Source organism: Panthera uncia, assembly GCF_023721935.1.
Source record: "Panthera uncia isolate 11264 chromosome C1 unlocalized genomic scaffold, Puncia_PCG_1.0 HiC_scaffold_3, whole genome shotgun sequence".
Taxonomy (NCBI): Eukaryota; Metazoa; Chordata; class Mammalia; order Carnivora; family Felidae; genus Panthera; species Panthera uncia.
In genome coordinates, this window is record NW_026057584.1 from 45,802,958 (window position 1) to 45,826,917 (window position 23,960).

Here is a 23,960-nt window from a genome sequence, read left to right on the forward strand (position 1 = left end):
TGACTCTGTCCTGTGGTCATTGTTAACAAAACTTATTAAGTGTTGGTAAGAATGATTCTGCCTATATATGATTTACATATGTCAAAGGTTGACGAAACGGTTATGGACACTGGGAGAGCAGAGGCAAATTCAATTCTAACTCTGGGCTTGTCTTACATATGATATTTCTGGCCACTTCCAGGAATCAGGCTGAGTGGTGCCAGAAACGACAGGGGAAGTAGCTCTATGTATTTCATTTTGCTGAGCCAGGGCCTGGATATATATCAATATAGGAAAAATGCCATATGGACAGGGGGAAAATAGACCACTTTTAAACTTTCTTTTGATTGACTAAGAATTTATGTATTTTCATAAAACAAATAAACATATGTATTAAGCCAGAGGATAAAAATAATTTACTCAATTGCTTTTTATTGCATCATAAATCTATTCAATGAACACTTACAACTTACTGTTTTTTTTAATATACTATACTGTATTGCTTTTACAAAGAGCTACTGACGGGCAAATCAAAATGACTGACTGGAGAATTGGAAAAGATTTCTTGCTACGGCATAATTTAAATTCAGGATCCTAAGCAGAATTTGCATTAAATCTGTCATTTCCAATATTTGCTTTGCCTTTATAATTACTGTTGATAAGTGTGAAAATGATGTTTCAGTATACAATCTTAGTGATGAACAAATTAACTGTAAGTACAGCATAATGGGAATGTTATGATGATTAAGGGCTTGTTTTTGGAATCAGGCTCACATATATTCTTTATATTCACAGTGTGAATGAAACAATTATCTGAGCTTCATGAGCCTCAGTTCTCATCCACATTTACAATATTAATAACTTCTTCATAGTTTGTTTTGAGGATTAGACGTTAGTACAGTGTTGGCATAACATCTGACCCATAATTTTGTATAAATAAATACTATTATCTCAATGTTATTCTCTAGCTAGCTAGTTACTGCTGATTTGTTATTTTTATACCATTACACATTTTCTTTAAATTATTTCTTTTCTTCCCCATATACTCTACTAAATAGGTCTTTATCTTATTTTTCTGAAATTTAGGTAAAATATGTTGACTTATGTAAATGTAAGTTAGTTATATATTGAATTACATTATATATAGTTTAGTTACATATATTATATATAAATATATATTATATGGTTCTCTTTGTCCATGTATCAATAATATATCATCAATACCAATTAACTTTGGCTGACTTAGAAATTTTTAAAAATAATATTAGGTTGCTAACAGAATGAAGAATGACTGTAGAGCTTCCTAAAAACAAAAAAAAAAAAAAAAAAAAAAAGGAAGAGTGATATAGGAATTATACAACCAGGGTCACAGTTAAAATCATGACAGAACAGGGGCACCTGGGTGGCTCAGTAGGCTGAGCATCCAACTTCCACTTTGTGAGTTTGAGCCCCGCATCGGGCTCTGTGCTGACAGCTCAGAGCCTGGAGTCTGCTTAATATTCTGTCTCCGGCTCTGTCTCTGCCCCTCCCCTGCTTGTGCACTATCTCTCTCTCTCATATATAAATAAACATTTAAAAAAGTTAAAAAAAAACATGACAGAACAAGGCAAGGAGGACTCTGAGGATACCACTATTGAACACTTGTTTTAATAGCTTTTATCTTTGGTGCTGTTGATCCAGAATAGTGACATCACATTTGCCATTGTTGCCACATACCCATGAGAATTGTATTTTGGTGGCATTCCTCTTGAAAGAAATCTCTTCATGTTATGTTTGAATCTCTTAGTTTTTGTTTTCCATGCATCAGATCAGCCGAACTGCTCTGGGGAGGAGGGGAGAAAGAGACCCAAGCAGGCTCTGCGTGGCCAGCTTTGGAACCTGATGAGGGGCTTGAACCCATGAACCATGATATCATGACCTGAGCTGAAGTCAGGTGCTTAACCAACTGAACCACCCAGATGCCCCTCATATATTATATTCTTACAGTAAAGTAAGCTAGAGAGAAGAAAAGGCTATTAAGAAAATCATAAGAGAAAATACATTTACAGTACTGTACTGTAATGGATTTATCATAAAAAGCCATCTTATAGACAGACTCACACATTTCAAACTTGTGCTATGCAAGGGTTAATTGTATTATGTATTAGGTATGGTGATATCATGAATGCTGTAGCTATTAAATTGAACTCTTACTGAAATGATTAAAACCATCACTTCTGTGAGGAAATTTGATAAAGGAGGTTGTGCTGGGTGAAATGTTCATATGGGTAAAAATTACAGCAAATTTTCAATCCTATTATTTTGCATGTTGTTTAGAGTTGGATGATGTCGAGAAACAGAAGAACAATACTATCACTTAGCATTTGTATTACCCTTTATGCTTGTAAGATTTCTGCACTCATCTTTTTTCTTCTGATATATAGAGCTGCATTTTATTATTTTTTTATAAGATTTTATTTTGGGGGTACCTGGGTAACTCAGTCAGTTAAGCGTCCAACTTCAGCTCATGTCATGATCTCATGGTTTGTGAGTTCAAGCCCCGCATCTGGCTCTGTGCTGACAGCTCAGAGCCTGGAGCCTGCTTCGAATTCTGTCTCCCTCTCTCTCTGCCCCTCCCCAGCTTGTGCTCTGTCTGTCTCTCTCAAGAATAAATAAACATTAAAAATTTTAAAAAAATAAAAGATTTTACTTTTAAGAAATCTCTACACCCAATGTGGGACTTGAATTTACAACCCTGAAATCAAGAGTCATATGCTCTACTGACTGAGCCAGCCAGATGCCCTTCCACCTTCATTTTCTGACATAGGGAACAGTTGTAAACAGTTCTACTTCCTAGATGGAGAGAAGAAGCCCACAAATTCTTCTTTTTGCCTTATTAAAGTCAATTAATTTTTCTTTTATACATTTACATTTGGGTGAGTTCAGACAGAAGTTTAATCTGAAAATTTTCTTTACATCACTCAATCCATAGTCCTTAGAGAAAGCTGTAGGCCATGAAGTTTATGTAAGTTAATTTATATTTGTTGACATCTCAGTTAAGAAGATATATGGATAGGAAGAAAAATGAAGCTATTTTCCTAAATGAGTTTGGGTTTCATATATTTAAGCTGACTCTGACATTTATGATCTTGGATCATTAGCTGTATATAAGGAATTTTTTTAATTGGTAGGGTTGGATTGGCTGGAAGATACAGTCTTCTCAGGTCTAGTAGGCTCCTGAGTGAACCTCAAGGGACAGCAATGCAAATTTGATCACCTTTCACTCAGTTACCTTTCCTGCAGTTACTTTGACACGAGCATGGTTATTTTTTTGCTAATAGACATTTTAGAAGCTTTGCTTCCCTGTGAGTTTGTCTAATACACCGTTTAATATTTGAAAAAAATCAATCAAATCTAAATAGTTTAAAATAGAAAAGTCAGTGCATAGAAGTAGTAAATTTTTAAAGTGAAGACATTGTTCTGAAGGTCAAATGACTGAATTGTCTTTGTTTCCTTTTCTCTACACCTCTCAAGACTAAACCTGGATTAGAGAATGAGAAAGAACATTTATTCTTCAAACTCAATTAACATGCACATTGTTTTAGAATTCTTTGCTGCACTACCCCCACTTCAACTTTCAATCTATGTAATAGCACTGTTGGGTAATTATGGATAATCCTATCTCTGAGTGAGTGTGTGTGTGTGTGTGTGTGTGTGTATACATATGTGTGTGTATAGTTTCTCGACAAGCCTTCTTGTCGATTCTCTGCCCATCATTTATGTGATTCCCAAAGGATGAGCTGTCACAGATTTGTTCATTTTTTTTAAGGGAGAGAGAGGGAGAGAAAGCCAGGGAGGGGCAGAGAGAGAGAGGGAAAGATAAATCCCAAGCAGGCTTCACACTGTCAGCCCATAGCTGGATGTGGAGCTCGAACTCATGAACCACAGCATCGTGTCCTGAGCCAAAACCAAGAGTTGGATGTTTAACCCACTGAGCCACCCAGGCACCTCCAGATTTGTTGTATCTACTTGTTTTGTGTTGCTTTCTCTGAAGCATTGGGCTTTCTTTTCAGTTACAGAATAAACTATGATGTTTAGATGTTGATCAGATGTAATAAATATAACTTGTGTTGCGGGATCTGCCAAGGCTCGCTTCTGAGAAGATAAATACATTAAATCACCTTGGCTACCCTTCAGAGTCATCTTTCTTCATTTAAAAGGAAATTTTCCTATGACATTTTAGGTTTTAATGTGATTTTTAGTAACTTTTGAAATCGTTGCTTATTTAAGGTAAATTAATTAAGTTAAATATATTCCAATACACACACATATAATCTTAATTGTTGGAGACCATGGTGGTGATGCTCTGTTTGACGGATTCTTATCAAATATTTAAGCAGATATTCCCTTAACACAAAATGGCAAAAAGGATTATTGTCAAATGAGAACAAGTCTGAACTATTCATCACAAAGCAATTAGATAAGGAGATGCAGGAGGTCAACAAGAATATAATGTGGTTGTTTTGTTTTTTTTTTTTTTGTATTGATTAGATGACATAAATATACTAAAAGTTGTGTGGTAGAGAATGCTGAATATTTAAGCTACCTAACAGTCATTTTATAATTCTGAGTTTGGCATTAATCCTGGATATCTAGTTGTTTAAAGTAGATGAGATAAACAACAATCACCACCACCACCACCACCACCACCAAACAACTATTTGTCTTATTTGCAAAGGCAAACAAATTTCTGGAGAAATCTATGAGAAAAAAACCATGCTGTGCTTACTTGTCTTGCCTAATTAAGTGATTATAGGAAAAATATCAGTTCACTGAAAGAGCAACTGCTGGTCTTAGATTTCTCTTTATTGCATTCTTTCTCCTCTAGTATTTTTTATTTCTCCTTATTCATTACTCGTTGGCTGTCTTTCTGATAACAAAGTTCTCATTAGCTATTTTATAAGAAGAGAAATTTAAAAATAATTTGTTGTATCATATTCTCAAATGAATAAACCCAGATGGTTCAGTTTACTAAATAAGATGGGGAGTGAGTGAGGTTCAGAATATCAGTTTAACCATGCCTCTTAAGTCCCAGTTAAACACACCTAAATTGAAAAAAAAAATTCAACTTCACCATCTATTTTTCATTGTTTTCAAAATCAGAAGTCAAAAGTTTTCACTGAGTACCTAAGTTTTTATAAGGAACTATACCTGATCCCAAGCACTGGTTTAGAAAGAACAGAACAGACATGTTCCTGCCATGCTAGGTAGGAAAATGACTAAGGAATTACTTCAAGTAAACAAAAAATTTGGTGATTATAACTGTATTATTTAAAACTAGATTTTCAGTTGACCACAGGAGCATATAGCAGGGTAAGTCCACCTAGCCTGGGAGTTCAGGAAGTGTTTCCCTTAGGAAGTAATGCTAAGTTATGAAAGAAAGCAGCACTTGTCTAGACAAAGAAGAATGTCATAAACAGGAAGAAGTGCAGGCAAAGGCTTTGAGAGGACAAACAACCCAACAGATGTGAGAAAATGAGAGAAGGGCAGGAAAGTCGGCATGGAGAAAACAGGGACAGAGTGGCCTTGCTAGAAGACTGAGAAGCACAAAGCATTGACTATTCAGGACCTTGTAGATGATGCTCAGGATGCTGGAACAGTACAGGTGAGAGAGGATAAACTATGCTAGCCACAGTAAGAACAGAGAGATATAGACTGCTGATATATTTGTAAGGCACTATCAACAGGAAGGGACTGGATGCAGACTAGAAAGTAAGAATGTAAGGAATTGAGAGGGGTCCAACATGACCCCAAGCTTAGTGGATGATGGTGTATCAGTGACTAGAAACAAGAGAAAGGTCAAGTTTGTAGATGAAGATCAAAAATTAAGTCTTGGGGGCACCTGGGTGCCTCAGTCGGTTAAGCCTCCAACTCTTGATTTCGGCTCAGGTCGTGGTCTCACGGTTCATGAATTTGAGCCCCAAGTCAGGCTCTGAGCTGATAGCATGAGGCCTGCTTGATATTCTCTGTCTCTTTATCTCTCTGCCTCTCTCTCTCTCTCTCTCTCAAAAATAAATAAATAAAGGGGCGCTTGGGTGGCTCAGTTGGTTAAGCATCCAACTTGGGTTCAGGTCATGATCTCATGGTTTGTGGGTTCAAGCCCCACATCAGGCTCTGTGCTGACAGCTCAGAGCCTGGAGCCTGCTTGCTTTAGATTCTGTGTCTCCCTCTCTCTCTCTGCCCCTCCCCAATTCGTGCTCTGTCTCTCTCGTTCTCAAAAATAAACATTTAAAATAATTTCTTTAATAAAAAATACATAAACATTAAAAAAATAAAAGAAGCATATAAAAAATTAAATTTTGGATTTAAATTTTCAATGTCTATGACACATGCCAATCAGATTATTCTACTTTTTCTTTTAATACTCATTCTTAAGTTTTTCCATTTTCGCCACCTTTTTTTGTTTTATTTTATATATTTACTGTTTAAGTCTTAGGTTTTTTTTAAATTACATTTTGATACACTTGTGAACTTTTGTACTTTTCTCATGCTCTTTCCTTATGTCAGCTTTCTGCAGTTTTAAGTGATCATTTTTTTATAGAAAGTCACCGTCCTTCATTCCGTTTGACTTATAGTTGGTTTTTTTTTTTCTTGGTCTTAGGTATTATATCTTCTAAAACATCTCACTTTTTAGTTTATGTTTAATGTATTAAATCAGAAATGGCAAATAGGTAGTGCTAGGAGGCACCACCTCTGATTAGTTATGCCTGCTTTGAACCAAAATTTGAGGCATGTGGAACACATGTCCTGCATTTCATTATCTTCCTTCCTGACTTTGTTTCTTGTAATTGAACAAATGAGCAAGTATAATAACAACTAAAGTGAGGGCTCAGTCCTCTAGAATGTAATCCTGGTTTCATTTCCACCCATAGACACCGGGGTGACTTGAGCAGACAGAAATTCAATACAGCTTTTAGAGTCTAAAAAGTAGAAATCAGGAATTTTCAAGTGGCTAATTCTACTGTTCACTTTATTCTTATATCACAGTGGTTGTCTCTGATAAGAGGTTGAAGGGCAGTATCAAGATTTGCTAGCTCTTAAAAAAAAACAATTTAGATATCTGAGTTTAATACATTAATACTTCCTCCATGTGACTGATCTCTGACTATTCTAGAAACACAATGTCCTTGTAGGAAGTCTGGACTGATTACTAAAGATATGTCACATCTATTATCTCCTTTACTCCTATCTCAACAATAAGTGAATGGTGGAAGTGTATGGGACAGATAAATGTAGGTGGCTACAGGTTTGGTCTTTAAACTTTGAATCAAAATGTCAAGGACTCAAAATGTAAATACCTCCAAATGTAAATGAGTCTTTTAGGCTCAATATGGTGAAGTATTTAGCGATTAAAAAAAGGGGGGGGAGCTGGTCCTAAATGTGGTCCAGTGAGAGCCAGACAATGGTTCCAAATGTGGCCCAGTGGAGAATTCCTTTGGTCAGGACAGATAAATTAACTCCAGTTAGATTTTGATGCAGATAGAGTAAATCTTATGAGTCATGAGAAAGTACTGGCTCTATCTATGAGCAGTCCTAATATTTACCTTTATGCAGAGATAGGAAAGTTCTGCATTTGCAGTAGATTCACAGTGAATTTCTTAATTTTCATAATTAAATATCAACTACGATAATAACATGCTTGGCATTTGGAATATATAGACTTTTCTTCAATCAATAACAGTGACTAGCTCAACTTCAGACATTATTCTCATATTAGTTAATAATCAGCTACTCTTAGTAATCTGGCTGATATAATTAAACATCATTCAAGAAACACTCTAAGACAGTGGTTTTCAAATTGTACTCCATGGGGCACCAGGGTTTCTCCAGACTTTTCAAGTTAACCTTAAGAGGCTTCCTAGGTGGATGAGGAATGACTACTAATTCCTACCTTCTGCAAAAAAGAAAGTATGCTTTGATATCTTACAAGTAGTTAGCTCCTGCAGAAGCATTGATTTGGAGAACATGTTTCTCCCTCGCAAAAAGGAGGTTTGTAAATCACTGTTTTGAGGACCATAGGGGTCATCTTTTTCTACAGATTCATTAAATTCTATTCCTGAATCACAGTGGATGAAAATCATAGGAACATTACTTTAGCACAGATAGATGATAGATAGATAGATAGATAGATAGATAGATAATGTCTTTTCAAATGCTTGTTTCTGGTTTCAGGGTTGGGTCCCAACTATTGCTGATCAAAGAAATCTCATCTGCTCCACTACAGTTATTGATTTAGGAATGGGTATACAATTCTTTTCAATGGAATGAATAAAAAGAGAGCTTAATAAAAGTCTCTAGAAAGGAAGTTTTTAGCTCTCCTGGAAAGTGATGAGAATTCAATCTAGATGGTAATGAGAAAGCAACTTATAATGATTCCAACTGGCAAATATCCTTGGAATATAAGGACTAGATTTAGAATAGAGCTAGCATGATGCATGATTGAACAAAAAGGAGGAAAGAATTCATGAACTTGATTACAATGTTTACCTCTGGATTAACCAGCCCTAAAACCTGTCCTCCCTCTGACTTCCATCTATGTAAACCATTATATTGTTTAATACACTTTCTTTTTTCCTGCCACTTGCAGCTGAAATAATCTTGACATATATATTCCAGATAAAGGAAGGAAGTAGCTTGTACAAAAAACACAGTGGTGATAATAAACTTGGCATGTTCAGAGAAGAGTAAGGATGTTATCAGGAAGTTACAAAAGAATAAAGATGAACTCAAGTCGTTCTGGGCACTGATGAGAAAGAAGGGATGGCTGCAAATGTAGATAGACTAAGGGAATGAAAGTTCAGTTCAATGGAATTAAGTTCTTAAAGAGTCAACATAATGCTGGAATTTAGGGTTACATAAATTTTTTTTCTCAGACAGAGAAGTTTCTAGTGACCTTACAAGCCTCATAAGGATGTAGGTTAAGGGTAGCACAGGGGAATGATGTAGTGATTCATACTGCCAAATGGCTTATGGAATGTGGGACATAAGAATAGCTTCTCCTGGAAAGGATTCCACTGTGAGTAAACAGTGAGTGTGGTTTCCGGAAAGCAGAATGGAAAGTGTTTTCAGAAAAGATAGGACTTGGATGAGTCAGAGAAAAGAAGGCAGAAAACTCCTAAATATATGTAGTGAAGGAAATAGTATCAGTGGGGGACACTAACAAGGATTGAAGGGATGTGAGCCATGGAATAAACAGCTGACTTTGAAATATTACGTGACACTGCCATTTCAGTGTAAGCAGAGCTTTTGTTGGTCTTGAGCATGAGAAGACTAGCAAATAGGTTTTCAAAGAGAAATTAATGAAGAGATTGTTATGAAAAATCCAAAGAAATCCTTTGTCAATTGTGCAGTGGACTGAATTAGTTTCTAGAACTCCTTCTTAGTGCAGAAACAGCAGGAGCCTCAATAGATGGGCAAACTCAGGATAATTAAGCTCCCTAAGGGGACGGTAATTTTATTGTACAGGAGAATAGACTTAGTTCTCAAGGAGAAGCATCAGCCACCCCACAGGATTTGAGGCTTTGGACTCTGTGTGGAACATACAGCATTTTTTTTTAAGGGCAGATTATGTTCTTTTGAAATAGTTAAGATAACCAAAGAGGTAAAATAAGCTTTTCAAACAACTATCAATCCTTAAACAAAAGTTAATTTTCATTTTTTGGTTATCTTACCTATATGTCCAGTGGAGAGAATCTTTTAGCATCTGAAAATGTTTTCCTTTAAAGAAGTTTATACATATTCTTCCTTGTGTAAAAATGTGTTTTAAAACTGTTTTTAAAACTTACTTATTTCTTTACAACACTCGTGATACTGAAAAGACTATAGAACAAACAAAGACTCATAGTTTAAAATTAGTTTACTGAATTGGGGTGCCTGGGTGGCTCAGTTGGTTAAGCTTCTGACTCTTGATTTCAACTCAGGTCATGATCTCGCGGTTGTGGGATTCAGCCTCATATTGGGCTCTGTGATGAGCATTGAGCCTGCTTAAGATTCTTTCTCCCTCTCTCTCTGCTCCTCTCCCGTGCTTGCATGCACACACTCTCTCTCAAATAAATTAATAAACATTAAAAAATATAATTAGCTTACTGAGTGAAAAAATATATTTTATTATAAACTCATGACTAAAGAAGAGTATAAGTTACTATAATCAAAAGATGCACATAAGGAGAACTGGGTAATTAAGTACTTTGAATGTAGACACAAGACTTGGGGATTTAAAATACCTGACATATATTTTACAGAACAGTTTTTACAAATAAAGAAATAAGTGACACAGTGAAGAAAAAAGTTTTACATAATGAAGGTATTTCTGGAAAGTTTTCTACTTCCCTCTATATATTCTAGTAGTTTTAAATTATGATTATGTTGTTCTCATTGCCTCAAATATTTTTTTTTCCTTTGTGACTCTATCAAACATGTATGAATTTCTCAAAGCTTAAATTTTTTCTAACTTAAGTGCATCAACGTATTAATCCTTTTTTTAAGTGTAAATGTTTTATGTGCATAAGTTTTACCTTAGCTACGCTGTGCTTACATCTTTAGCTCTATTAGGAGATAATAGTAATTTGCTATTGATACAAATCGTATATACAAAAACAAAACAAAACAAAACAAACAAACAAAAAACAAGAGAACTAACACCCAAGTTGTATTTGTACTCATTAAAGATTTTGAGTTTGCCATTGATTTTCTTACTGGTCAGTGCTCTTTTACAATTATATATACAATGGCTCAAATAAAGTCAGCATATTTCCCTTCAGAGGCACCATAGGGAATGATCCAGAATCATTCATTGTTAATAGTTTGCCTTATATCCTACTGGTATCTTTGATTAAACTTGAAAACAGCCTAGGACACTATTTTTGCTAGTAGTAGCAAATGCCTATGATTTCAGGCGATTCTCTGATCAAATTAGTTTGAGTAAAGTTAATTTAGCTGGGTTTATAGGATTTGGATTCTCAGGATAAGTAGTTATTTCAGTGCCATACACACTTCTTTTGCAGTGGTTAGTAAGCACCTAATAGAATAATGGATTTCTAAGGGTCACTCTATAAACATTTGTTGTGTCTCTAAACGACAGATCTTTGGGACTTGAAGCTTCTGTTCATAGGAAATTTGATAAAAATTAATTATTACGACATGTTCAATCAAAAGTGTTTAGTTTAAAAATCTAATGGAAAATTCCTTTAGGTGAATATTATTTGAAGCAAGAGTATTGAATATTGTTGCTTGAAATATTAATAATAATGTAGGGAATTAGGTCCCTTTGGAACTATAGTAAAACCTTGGATTGCGAGTAACTTGCTCTGCGAGTGTTCCACAAGATGAGCAAACATTTCTAATACATTTTAACTTGATAAGTGAGTGATGTCTTGCAATACAAATAGTACATGATGCCGAACATCACATGATCACAACTGAGCCAATGATTCTTCTCTCTCTCTCTCTCTCTCTCTCTCTGTGCGGAATTGTGGGTGATTGTTTCCCATGCTCAGATGCTTGGTTTCAGGCTGTGGTGTTTGGCAGAAATCAGTGATTTTTCAGAACATTGGAAGGTGCCCGCAACAGACACTAGTGTATTTTTATCACTTCAAGGTCCTTTGCTTTTCCATACAAGAGTAAACTTAGGAATGTTTTGCTTCACTCTAGGTCAGGCCACCTGCAGATATAGACCCTTTCCTCTGCTGCCTTATTGCCAGTTACATTAAGTACAGTATATGCTGAGTTTATTAATACTGTACTGTAGTCAACATCTGTGTAAGCGTACACAATGGCCCCCATGCAGAAAAAGGTTGAAAAGAAAGGCAGTAAGAAGAAGGAGATGATTATAGTAGAGGTTAAGAAGGAAACCATGAAGAAGTGTGAACAAGGTATGCAAGTGGCCAAAATTGCAAGATTTTATAAGAAGTCTACAGCTGCATCTTGTCTGCAGAAGATGGGGAGAAAAAGGCATTTTCTCACTTCAAATGAGATTAAGGAGATGTGTAAAATGTGGGAAACAGTGCAAAATGTTGTAGAAAAGCACCACCCAAATAAGGCTATAGCAGTGGGAGTGATGAATCTGTTTAACAACAATGCAATGTCACATTTCCGTGAAATCCTCAAAAGGAGGCAAAATCAAGTGTCATTGGATAGGTTCCATGTTAAAGTTGCACAGAAAGAAAAAGATTCCATTGTGCGTGATTAAATAATAGCAGTGATTCCGTTAGTGATAGTGAAAGTCATCCTACACAATAACCCTCCTCTCTCGTCTCTCTCGCATCAGCCATGAAGGTTTTCAAAAAAAAAGTACAGGTTAATTTATTTTTCTCTATATTTTATATTTTCTTTATTATTCTGTATTATATTACAATATTGAAATCATTTTTATATGAATATTTTTGGGTTGTGGAATGAATCATCTGAGTTTCCATTATTTCTTATGGGGAAATTTGCCTTGATATACAAGGGCTTTGGGTTACAAGAATGTTTCCAGAACTAATTATGCTTGCAAACCAAAGTTTTATTGTATTTGTGAAGTAAAATCTCAGTGATAGCGTTTAGGAAAATTAAATAGTTGAAATAAGGTTTGGAGTATGTTTTGGTTCATGGTATATTTTTTCTATGAATGAAGAGTGAAACCTTTTTGGGCAAAATTGAGTGGTCAATAATGACAAGTGGAAGACCGTTAATGATGAACAGTTGATTGTTATGATGTAATAAGTCTATAAAAGAATTACAAGAAGAGATAGTAATGTATCACTGTTTTTAGTCTCTTTCTGGATGAGCCTCTCTGTTTCTTTATCTTAGGGTTTAATTTTTATTCCTCATTTTTTGGCATGAATCACAATCTTCCCTTTACTCCATATTGTCCCCTTTTCAAAAGTGTCTTCTTATTAATTATTTTATTCATTCATTCCAAATTTATTGGCTTCCTCCTATTTGCCGACATTCTTCTAAGCACTGAAACTCTAGAGATACAAGACTTCATGGAGTTCTTCCTGTCCTACATTTGCTGTAATGTTCAACTCAATCAACTAAGCAAACAGTTGCTATTATTTCCTATGTATAAGTCCCTATCCTGAGGGAAGCAAATATGTAGCACCATCACTGACCTTAGGAAACTTATATTTAGGTTGTAGAGACCAACATTTAAAAACATATAAAGCATGGTATAATAACTGGTAAGATGGATGTTTATTTAATTTATGGGGTTCTGAGAAGAGATCTAACTTTATACCATTGACAGCAAGGTAGAGAGAAACTACATTTGACATTGATGTTTCATTTCCTATAATGTATACATATCCGACAAAGACCTAATGCTTTGTTGTCTTTTTGCTGATGTAATTTCTCCTTAGTGATTTAGCCAATCAAGCATTATGTATTAATTCATTCATTCAAGAAATATTTATTGAGCACATACTATATCAGGCACTATTCTAGGTTCTGGGCATATAGCAATATACACAATGAGCAAAAATCTACCTTCAAAGAAGTTATATTTTTAGTTAATTGGACAATTAACAAATACATAAAACATAGCATATCAAATAAGATAGGGGCTATGGAGAAAAATAAAGCACAGAAGAGAGACAAGAAGTCTTAGGGCTAGGGTAGGCCTCCTTTACCTAGGACGATTAAGAAAGTCCTGATTGAGCAGCACCTGGGTGGCTCAGTTGGTTAAGTGGTCCAACTTCAGCTCAGGTCATGATCTCATGGTTGGTAAGTCTGAGCCATTCATCGTGCTCTCTGCTGTCAACACAGAGCCTACTTCAGATCCTCTGTCTCCCTCTCTCTGCCCTCCGCTGCTCGCTCTCTCTCTCTCTCTCTCTTACAAAATAAAATAAACATTACAAAGAAAAAAGTCCTGATTGATAAAGTGACATTTGTGCAAAAACTTGAAAGTGGTAAGGAAATGAGCAATGCAAGTATCTGGAGGAATAAGATACCTGAGGTGTGAACATGCCTGATGTGTTCAAGGAACTGTAAGGTTTTGTGGCAGTGGCAGAGAGGAGAATTTTTTTTAATGTTTGTTCATTTTTGAGAGAGAGAGGTGGGGGGAGGGGGGGCAGAGAGAGAGGGACAGAGGATCCGAAGTGGGCTCTCAGCTGACAGCAGCAAGCTTGATGTAGGGCTTGAACTCAAGTATCAGGAGATCATGACCTGACCCAAAGTCAGACACTCAACCAACTGAGCCACCTAGGCACCCCAGAGAGGAGGATTTTTTAAAATGAAGTTACAGAGAAACAGAGAATCAGATATTATAATTGGGGTAATGGCACCATGGACTGTTCAGAACAGGAGAAAGAGGATAACTATGACCAGTATGAGGTCAGTTATCATCTCTTGGTCAACATAATGAAGATCCAAACTTGAGTTTAAGTTGGAGTCAGGGATTTGCCCTTCACAGAGATAGTAATTCAGTCTAGAGCAAAATTAACCCAATTTTCCCATTTTTAGAGAGTACAAAAAGAGCTTAGAGTCAGGAAGTCTGTTCTATTTCTATTTCTATTCTGGCTCCAACTAGCTGGGTAACCTGGAACTGATAAATTAAACTCTCTGGGTTTCTCTTTTGTTTTCCTTTAAAATGAAGGGATGTTTGCTAGATGATATCTAAGCTTTAAAAATTCAATTCAAGGATAAATGGCAAGCAAATCCAACCTGATGCTGCAAACAGAGCTTTATTGTTTTTTGAGGGCCCAGAATATCAGGTTTGTGTTTACATTTATTTTTTTAAAATAATCACGGCAATTTTCATAAAATAACAGTTTTCTCTATTCATTCCCTGGTTGCTGAGAGGGGGCTTTTCCCCTGGCTAATCTTCCAGCCTGTGTTCTGAATGCCACAGGGTTGAAAACAGAGAATGGCGAGTCCAGAGGCATTCTTGGGGATCTCTGCACTTAAATGCTCAACCACTGTTCATTAACATCTGGCGCATCAGCATGAATTGCTGCCATTCAAAAATATAGAGAGAAGATTGCTGTGGAGTTGTGGTCTCTGCCTCATTGTTTTCCAGAATGAGCCTAAGCAGAACTTGTTACTATCTCTGCTGGGTCAAAGGCTTCCATGGTTACTGGAAAATGTGGAAATATATTGCATTTTCTATGAAGTCATGATTTTACAAAATGAATTTACTATATGCCACTCTTCAGTATGAAAAGGAAGAGCTTATGCTCTGAGTTCCTAACCAAGTGAAATCTCTTAACTGCTTATTTTTTAGTGTTTGTAGATAGAGATTGTCAATTTTCATTATACTATTTTTAGAAGATTTTTAGAAAGCAAAGCAACAGATTCTAAGACTTATGGAAATCATAAATGTTTACTAAAAAACATAGTGAGGGACCTCATGAATAGAAAATTACTTGCTCTAGAAACAGAAAAATCATCAAATAAAAGTGTTATTTTATAAGAAAAGAAAAATTATCAGCTCCTGAAAAAAAATAACCCAACGCAGAGAAATGGAGATGGCAAATTAGGAAAATAACTGAACAAACTGGACTGTATTTCTATAGTTTAAAGGATGTCAATCAAATATATTAACAGAAAATGTAAATGAAGTGAAATAACTTAAGTGCTTAACTGTAACAGAAAATAATCAAGCAAAATAACCCGAAGAACTCACTGAAGAGTTAAAAATATGGCGCATAATCTCTGGGGGCAAAATCTTACTTTTTTAATAGAAAAAAAATCATAAATAACTATTTGATTTCTACAATTTTATTTTACTTATCTTCTAAGAATAAACATATTCTATATTTTATGATCTAGAATTCAGAAGTTTAAAAATCATGGTCACACATGAGTTTCTGTGTAATCCGGGCTGGGTTTTCAGTGTTAAGTTTCAAGAAGGGCTTTTTCTTTCTTATTTTCAACTGTAATTTATACCTAATTCATCACTGAATAATCCAAGCCCCCAGATGAAATATTATAGCATGTAGCTGACTCATAAGATGGAAGATACTGCTCTAACTTTAGTTAATTATTTTTCCTGACCTATGAAGGAAGACTACATTCTTTTAAAGGCCTTATTGATACCATTGTGGTCATGACTTTGAGTGCCAGAGTCTCAACCAGTGAGTCACATCCCTAAGCTACACCAATATCCTCCTAAAGGGGTCACAATGTAAGATACGAAACAATATCAATGACTTATTGTTAATTTACCCTTTTGATTCTGCAGTGAATCCCAGAGTGCATGTTTTGCTGACCCTGAGGGTGAAGGACAGCACAGAGAGGATTTAGTGACTAAAACTTCAGCACCTCATTGAAAGACAGCAATTGCCATTTTGTTTTTTTTCCACAGGATAAAACTGGAGTGATTCTCTTCTTCCCCTTTTAAACTTCCCACACCACTGTCCAGAAGTTTTCTTCACATCACATTTCTTCTTGGAACTGCAAAAACAATATGTGCATTAGCCTTTGCTAATGAAAAATGAGAGAATGGAAAACAAAGGGAGAAAATGGAAGAAAATATGAGGTATGAATGAAAAATTTGGTGACTGATTAAAAGCAGAGAATCCAGGGAAGATACCGATCAATGGTAATACCAGAAGTAGGGGACTTTGAGAGAAGGGTGACAGTAATGTAGAAACTGAGAAGAAAGCTGGCTTTAGGGAAATAGGAAAATATTGAAAGAGCAATGTTTTGATTCAAGAAAGGACAAAGCAGGGCTGAGCTAAACTGCCTAGTATTTCTTTTTCAGCATAGTTATTCAAATGAACTTCCAGTAGATTCCTCTTATGCCTTGAGTTAATTATTAGATTGCTTTATGTAGTGAGACTTAATTGCATCACTTCCCATAGTTATCATTAAGGTGATTGCTGCCAAACTGAGTGAAGCATGATGACTACCCTGATTTGGGTAAATATGACCTAAGACTTAAAGGTGAAGGCTTGATAAGACAAAGAAGTTCCAAGAAGGAAGAAGCAGAGCAGAGAAAATTAGAAATATTATCATCAGGCCAAATGTAACATTTTATGCTCATTTTTTACTCTGTACTGTCTATTGAAGGCTTGTCAATTATTTCCTCCTTCTACCTGTGTTATAATTTATTCTCTATTTTTGCTTCCCTTGGCAATCTGCTGAAAGATTGTGTCATTGGACATTGATCCAGTTCCAATGACTTCTGAAGCTGGGCAAATTGTTTGGGAATAATTTGGAAGCTATGCCATTGGAGATATTACAAGAGGTATGGCCTCCTCAGGAATTCAAGCCAAAGCTTGATTCATGTGAATCGCATTCCCTCCCACCTGACCTATCACTTGGGGACAAAAAGAGATAGCTTGTGGATGGACTGCTGTAGACACAGATGTGATGTCAACTCCTATGGAAAACAGATGGCTGATGCTGCCTTTCTGAAAGGTATGGTCTCTGACGTAAACTATTCTGACTAGACCGTTTTAAATGTGACCAGAGGTGTCTGAATGTGAGCTGAGACTAAGAAGCCCCCTGGTGAGCAATGCAAAGCCAAAGTGGGAAAATATTTTTTTCCGTTTTCTCCTCCTGCTCCTTCAACAAAGAACATTTTTCTTTTCAGTTTTAAAGCTGCTATTATTCTTTGATGGTATCATCTTAAAGGACGATCTCAATGTGTCTGAGGAAACTTATTCTTTCACTAGATTTGTTACCGTATTGGATGTAAAAATTTTCCTTCACATCTAAAAGTTGCCAAAATCATAAAAAGACAACTGATTGAGCAATTAAATTATTTTCCCTTTATTGCACAAGGCTCAATTAATGACTCTCTCCATTTACTAGCAAACCAACATTAAAAGACATGCAAGTCATTTTCTTCTTTTACTATTTGTTCCTTAATGTCCATCCTTACTCCAATTTCCACCCCTGTCAAAATATACTCTGTAATGTTTTCAAAATATGTAGATGTGTATGGGTGTGTGTGTGTGTGTGTGTGTGTGTGTGTGTGTGTAAATATACGTGGAGAGAGAGAGAGAGGGTGGAGGGAGAGAAAGAGATGTTCAGGGGCATGTGTTATTCATTTGTATAAATGTATAGGCCTCATTACCAATTATAACAGAACTACAAATTTTTTACAAATTAATCAAACAAGAATGACCAAGACCATTATGAAAGATAATTTTAATTGAAAATATAAACCTAATTCCTGCATGCATAAAAACAATACTGTGTCCCCATGAATGGCATATTTAATAGCATAAAGATGTCAATTCTTTCAAATTAATCCCATAAGATGATAGAATTCCAATAACAATTGCATTAAAAGTTCCAGCTTATGGAATGGCAGAATTAAGTTCCTTATAAGAAATTATGAGTTATAAGTAGCATTTAATTTTTTATTGCAAGTCTTCAGAGTTAGATTTTACTTCATTTGTTACCATTATTTTGCCCAATGTACATGTTATGGGTTGAATTGTGTCCCCACATCAAAAACACATGTTGAAGTCCTAACCCCTAGCAAAGCAGAATGTTACCTTACTTGGAAATATTTTTTTTCCAGCTTCATTGACATACAATTGACCTATAACACTGTGTAAGTTTAAAGCGTACAATATTATGATTTGATACATGTATATGTTGAAAAATGTTTACCACAGTAAGGTTGGTTAGCACATTCTTCATCTCATATAATTAGCATTTATTGCTGTTGTTGTTTTGATGAGAATATTGAAGCCCTAATCTCATGGCAACTTTCAAGCATACAATAAAGACTATAGTCACCATACTGTACATTAGACCCTCAGAACTTATTCATCTTATACTTGGAATTTTATACCCTTTGACCAATACCTCCCCCATTTCCCTCACCCTTCAGTCCCTGGTAACTATCTTTCCATCTGTTTCCATGAGTTTGGTGTAATAATTTAATAACATTGAATTTTATAATAGTAATTATTATATAATAATATATATAATGTTATATATTATAATAATATAATAATAATTTTTCCTTTAATGAATGATTACTTTTAAAATGGAGTAACTGGAGAAAGCCAAAATAGAATATCCTCACCCAAAAGTAAATTGTCCTTCTACAAAATCACCCATTAGGCTAACTTTTCCTTTCATCATTGGTAGGACCATTTTGATAATTTTGGTACACAGAATAGCCTTCATCTGCTACTTAATAGAGTAATATACTATCAATATCACATAAGTAATCTGACTGGATCCATGATGTATTTATCCATGAAGCAAAGCTTTCTTCATATTGCTAAATTAAAATAGCTTAGGTAACCAACTAAATCTATTGATTTTCATTATTTATACTTACTTTGTACATTATGTTCATGTCTAAAAATATAGGAAAATGATAAAGATGGCAATTAAGTATAGAATTTATCACACTTGTAAGTGTAATTGAAATATGAAATAAAGTACTACAGTGCAAATGCAAATGGTCTTTGCAGTTTTGAAGTTAAATTGTTTATTTGTTTGTGACACCGTGGGAGAGGGGTCCCTTGCTTCCCTGAGAGTGGGGTTTTTTAGTCTTTTCTGTTTCTAGTGCACCATAGGGGATCTGAAATCCCCTTTAGTCTACCTGAGACTGAAAACTCCCAGTGATCAGGAAATAGGTACTATTTAACTTATTTCCTTATTTTTCTGTTAACTGCTATTATGTCTACCTGGGGGGAAAACAAAACAAAATGAAACCAGCCAACCAACAATAAACAACTGTACTATATGGAGCTTAAGAAGTCCTTTAACTGAAAGGTGCTATACATAGCCCCAAAGCAGCTCAGAACAGATATTGGACCTGTCTCTTTATTCAACATGATGTGGAATGGTCTGTGTCAGGGTAAGTGGCATGGGAAAAATTAATCTCCCTGGGGGTCTGTCTACTCAAGGACAAAGAAATTACCTGAGGAAAAATAAACACAGCCTGAAATAAAAGAGTAAAGAAGTATGAGTTTGGTTTAAAGATACTGCATCAGTATCAGAAGACTGATTTGAGGTAAAGCTGTAGGCTCTCATTAGATTAGTGTGTGTACCACATCCATGGACTTAGGTCTATACTCCAAGGAGAGAAAGCTGCAAGAAAAGAAAAAGAAAAGCTCTAGTGGAAGTGGCTTTATATTTTACATGAGACACACAAACCCTACTGGTGTCTTTTAAAGCCAAAGAGCAACATTTGAACTGTAGGTGTGGTGCCTAATGTCTATTCAAACAGGCTTACATTTAGGATGAGATTAGGCATCAGGTGTTGGTGCCTTCAACATGAATGGTGCCGCTTTGGGTGCAGGTCTTTATGGCTTTGGCGGTAGACAGCAGGTGGAAATGGAGCAGGAGCGTCAAAACCCACAGATACAGCAGGGGATAACCAAGATGAATATTTGGTAAACACATAAAAGACATTATCCTAAAGATAATGAAAACTCTCAGGGAGGATTTTGAGGGGAGTTGGAATTCTTGCAGAGAAGCAAAGAAAAAACAGATTTTTAAATGTTAATATGATATTATTATGCCCAGGTTGGTGTCATCTAAACACAACAAAGCTGCTGACTTGATATAATTACATATGAAAGTTTGGAAAATAGACAAAAAATAGAGGGAAGGAAAAAGCCACCTATTTTCCTGCAGGTAGAATCTTTGGATAGTTTTATGGAGAAATAGATTCAGATCAAGGGAGACATCAGAACCATGTAGTTGCTACTAAACCATTTGTTTATTTATTTGTTTTTTAATACTTTATTTTTGGCAGAGTGCAAGTGGGGGAGGGGCACAGAGTGGGGTACAGAGGATCTGAGGCAGGCTCTGTGCTGACAGCAGCCAACCTGATGTGGGGCTCAAACTCACAAACTATGAGATCATGACCTGAGTGGAAGTCGAACGCCCCAGGTGTGCACATGCATGAGCTCTCTCTGTCTCTCTCTCAAAATAAATTAAAAAAAAAAAACACTTTAAAAAAATAGAGAGATAAAGTTTATCAAATAAGTGTAAAAGGATGAAGGTGGTTAAGCAATGCAAATTCCTGAGGCAAACAACATTAAGGTGAAGAGCAGTTTAAAAATAATCACACCCACATATTTGACTATAGACGAGAGACTAACAAGTCATTCTTTGTTTCCAATATGAAACAAAGAAGTAGACACATGTCAAGGGATGATACGTCTGAAGTTCAGATCCATGTCTGCCTGTTGGCCATACCCACAAGCTGCCTCAGACTGACAGGCCACATTCATTCCCTCACAGCTATTCAGACCTCCCTTTCCAACACAGGTGATCAGCCTCACTTTAAACAATTTTTGTTTTATTATTCCTGAGAAATTGAAGATAAATAAATTGAATTTTAAAGAATGATCAAATGCAACTGCAAATGCACCAAGTGATCTGCTTTTCTTAACATTCTTTTATAGTATAAGCATTTATTTATGTGCTTTATAATTTTTTAGTTTGTATAATGGGATTTAGAATGCACTGCAACCTCTAAAATTATGTCTACTCAAGAGGCTAAATAAGATTAGCAACAAGAACTTCGAAGGGAAAAATGCACAGTTTTTTTGTTCCTTTACTCAGAAAACATACCCTGGCTCCCAAATGCCATATTATAAGAACTGTGCTTACACCAATTGTGTAGGAATAAATATGAAGCAAAGATGATGCGCATAGGTAATAAGAAAGAGGGAGAAAGAAAAACGTAACAGTCCCCTTTTCAAAAGCTTATTATTGGTGTCTGGGGATATACCTGGGGAAAACTCTAATAGAAGTAGAACTTATCAGCAAATTTAGAAATATTAGATCTATTATAAAGCCAGGTCTTCACAGACACAATTATTTCTATCCTTAGGGATAAATGAATCTTTGCCTAATGGTTTCATAAGAAAACATTTTGTTCAACTTCAAACCTCTCATAAACAGACATTTTCAAGCAGAGATAATAAAGAGAGGTTTTTTTTGTTTTGTTTGCTTTTTGTACTTTAAAAATGCAGTGCACATTTCTGAAGTAAATCCTCAGTAATCTACCAATAGACTATTATATTATAAAATCTATTTTAAATGAAAGTATAGCAGAAATATAGCAGCTTTAAGGAGTATATAAAATGTTCATGCTGCCTCTTGAATCTTAATGTTATAAAGGGAAATTGATGTTATTGTTCAGTCACCTAAATAATTATTTATATTGTTAACAGGGCAAATGATGATAAAACTAGAGCATTTCGAGCAACATTTACATACCAAAAAATGTAATATTCACCCTGTGAATTAAGCTATAAATATAGCACAAAAACAATTTTAGATAGACATAGCTGAAGTTATTATCCATGTGTACATTATTCTCAGCCATAGTATTTTCTTCACGGTTGGCAGAACCTATGTGGAAATCAGTCTTTGTCTTACCCTCACACTTTTAGTAAGTAGAGGAATCAGACCAAGAAACCTGTATCAATGATTCAAAATGTAGCCATGGCCTCATCCAAAAGAAGAATTCTAAATACCTTGTAGCTAACTGCAGTATCATTGGAATAGGTTTATGGTTCTTGGGTGGTTAATCTGGAGGTGACAAGATGGTCTTAATGTTTCCCTCAGCTTGAGTAAACTTTAGATGGGCTTCTTGACTCTAGGCCCAGACCTCTCCTTTCCTAGAGTATTTTATTTAGAAGGCCTGTAATAGTAAATTGTTTCTCTCCCCCAGAAGTTTCACAACCCAGGGATATTTTTCTCAAGGACATGGTTGCTATCCCTTTGAAATGTAAACATCAAACTATTTCCTAATTTCTGTGGGAGAGTAGGAGCTAACTTAGGTGGATATCTTGCTGTAAGTTATAAAACTACTTCCTGTCAGGAAGATATGGGAAGGTATGCTTTTCCTCTGGGTAAGACCCATGAAGATACCCTACCCCAGCTTTTCAAAAACTCTCCTGGTCTCCTGTTTAAATGGAGTTGAGTTCATACTGCATTCCATTCTCTCTTTTATTGCAACAGCCTTGAATAAATTCTTCCTTACCTGTTTGGTGCAATTTTTGCTTTGACAGAGAACAAAACTGCTCTTTCTCTATGATTATCCATACATCCATTACATCTATCACACTTTTTATCTTGAAGAAGATGAGTTTAAGTGCTTAGACAAAATGATTCTCATCTCCTTTTTCCTGCCATAATCGTCAGGAACTATTATGCTTATAGAACAACTAATGAGCATTGATGGAAAAAAAAAATCACAAGACAATGTGATTAAATCCACTTTGAAAGCATGATTTCTATTTTCTGTCAAGTCTCTACTATGTGTACAACTTTATTCTATAGCTTTGTTTAAAAACTTACATTATCTATAGTGTAGCACAATGACTGCTTAACTGTCCTTTTAGATTTATGAAATGAAATTCATAAATAATATGACCTATTATACTCAGAAGTTTTAAAAATCAAAAGACTAACATAAAAGAAAATTAAAAGGAAAGTTATTATACAATTAAATGCATTTTGCTTTATAAAAGATCATGACAACTAATACTAAAAGGCATAATGAAATAGATGGTTGAACCAATGTTTAATATTACTGTGATTGCAACAGCTATGAATGCAGACTGATACATGCGTGTCGGATTGATGACTCAGTTAGTACAAGTAACATTGCCATTGGTGACATTATTTTTTGTAATTAAAGGAAATTCTAGATAGAGATTTGAACAAAGCAAGTATTGCCCTGATTCACATGTTGCTTGCATTTCTGGAAAATTAAGTGTTCCTTAAAGAGTTATAGAAATATGTTACGTTTTTATATAAAGCAGTAAGTACCCGTCACTAAGTACCCGTCAGTTATGTGGTAATGACAACCAAAATATCCCAAATAGTCCCCACCTCCACATAGGTAGAAACAGGACGATAACATTTACAAGTGTTAGTATTTTAGAAAGTACTGTTTAAATTTTAATTACCAGAATTAGTGGTTTTCAGTTCAACTGTGGTTAATTAGCATTTGAAAGATTTTAATCAAAGGCCCACACTTCAGCCACAGGTCTAGCAAGCCATCCAATTAGTGTTAT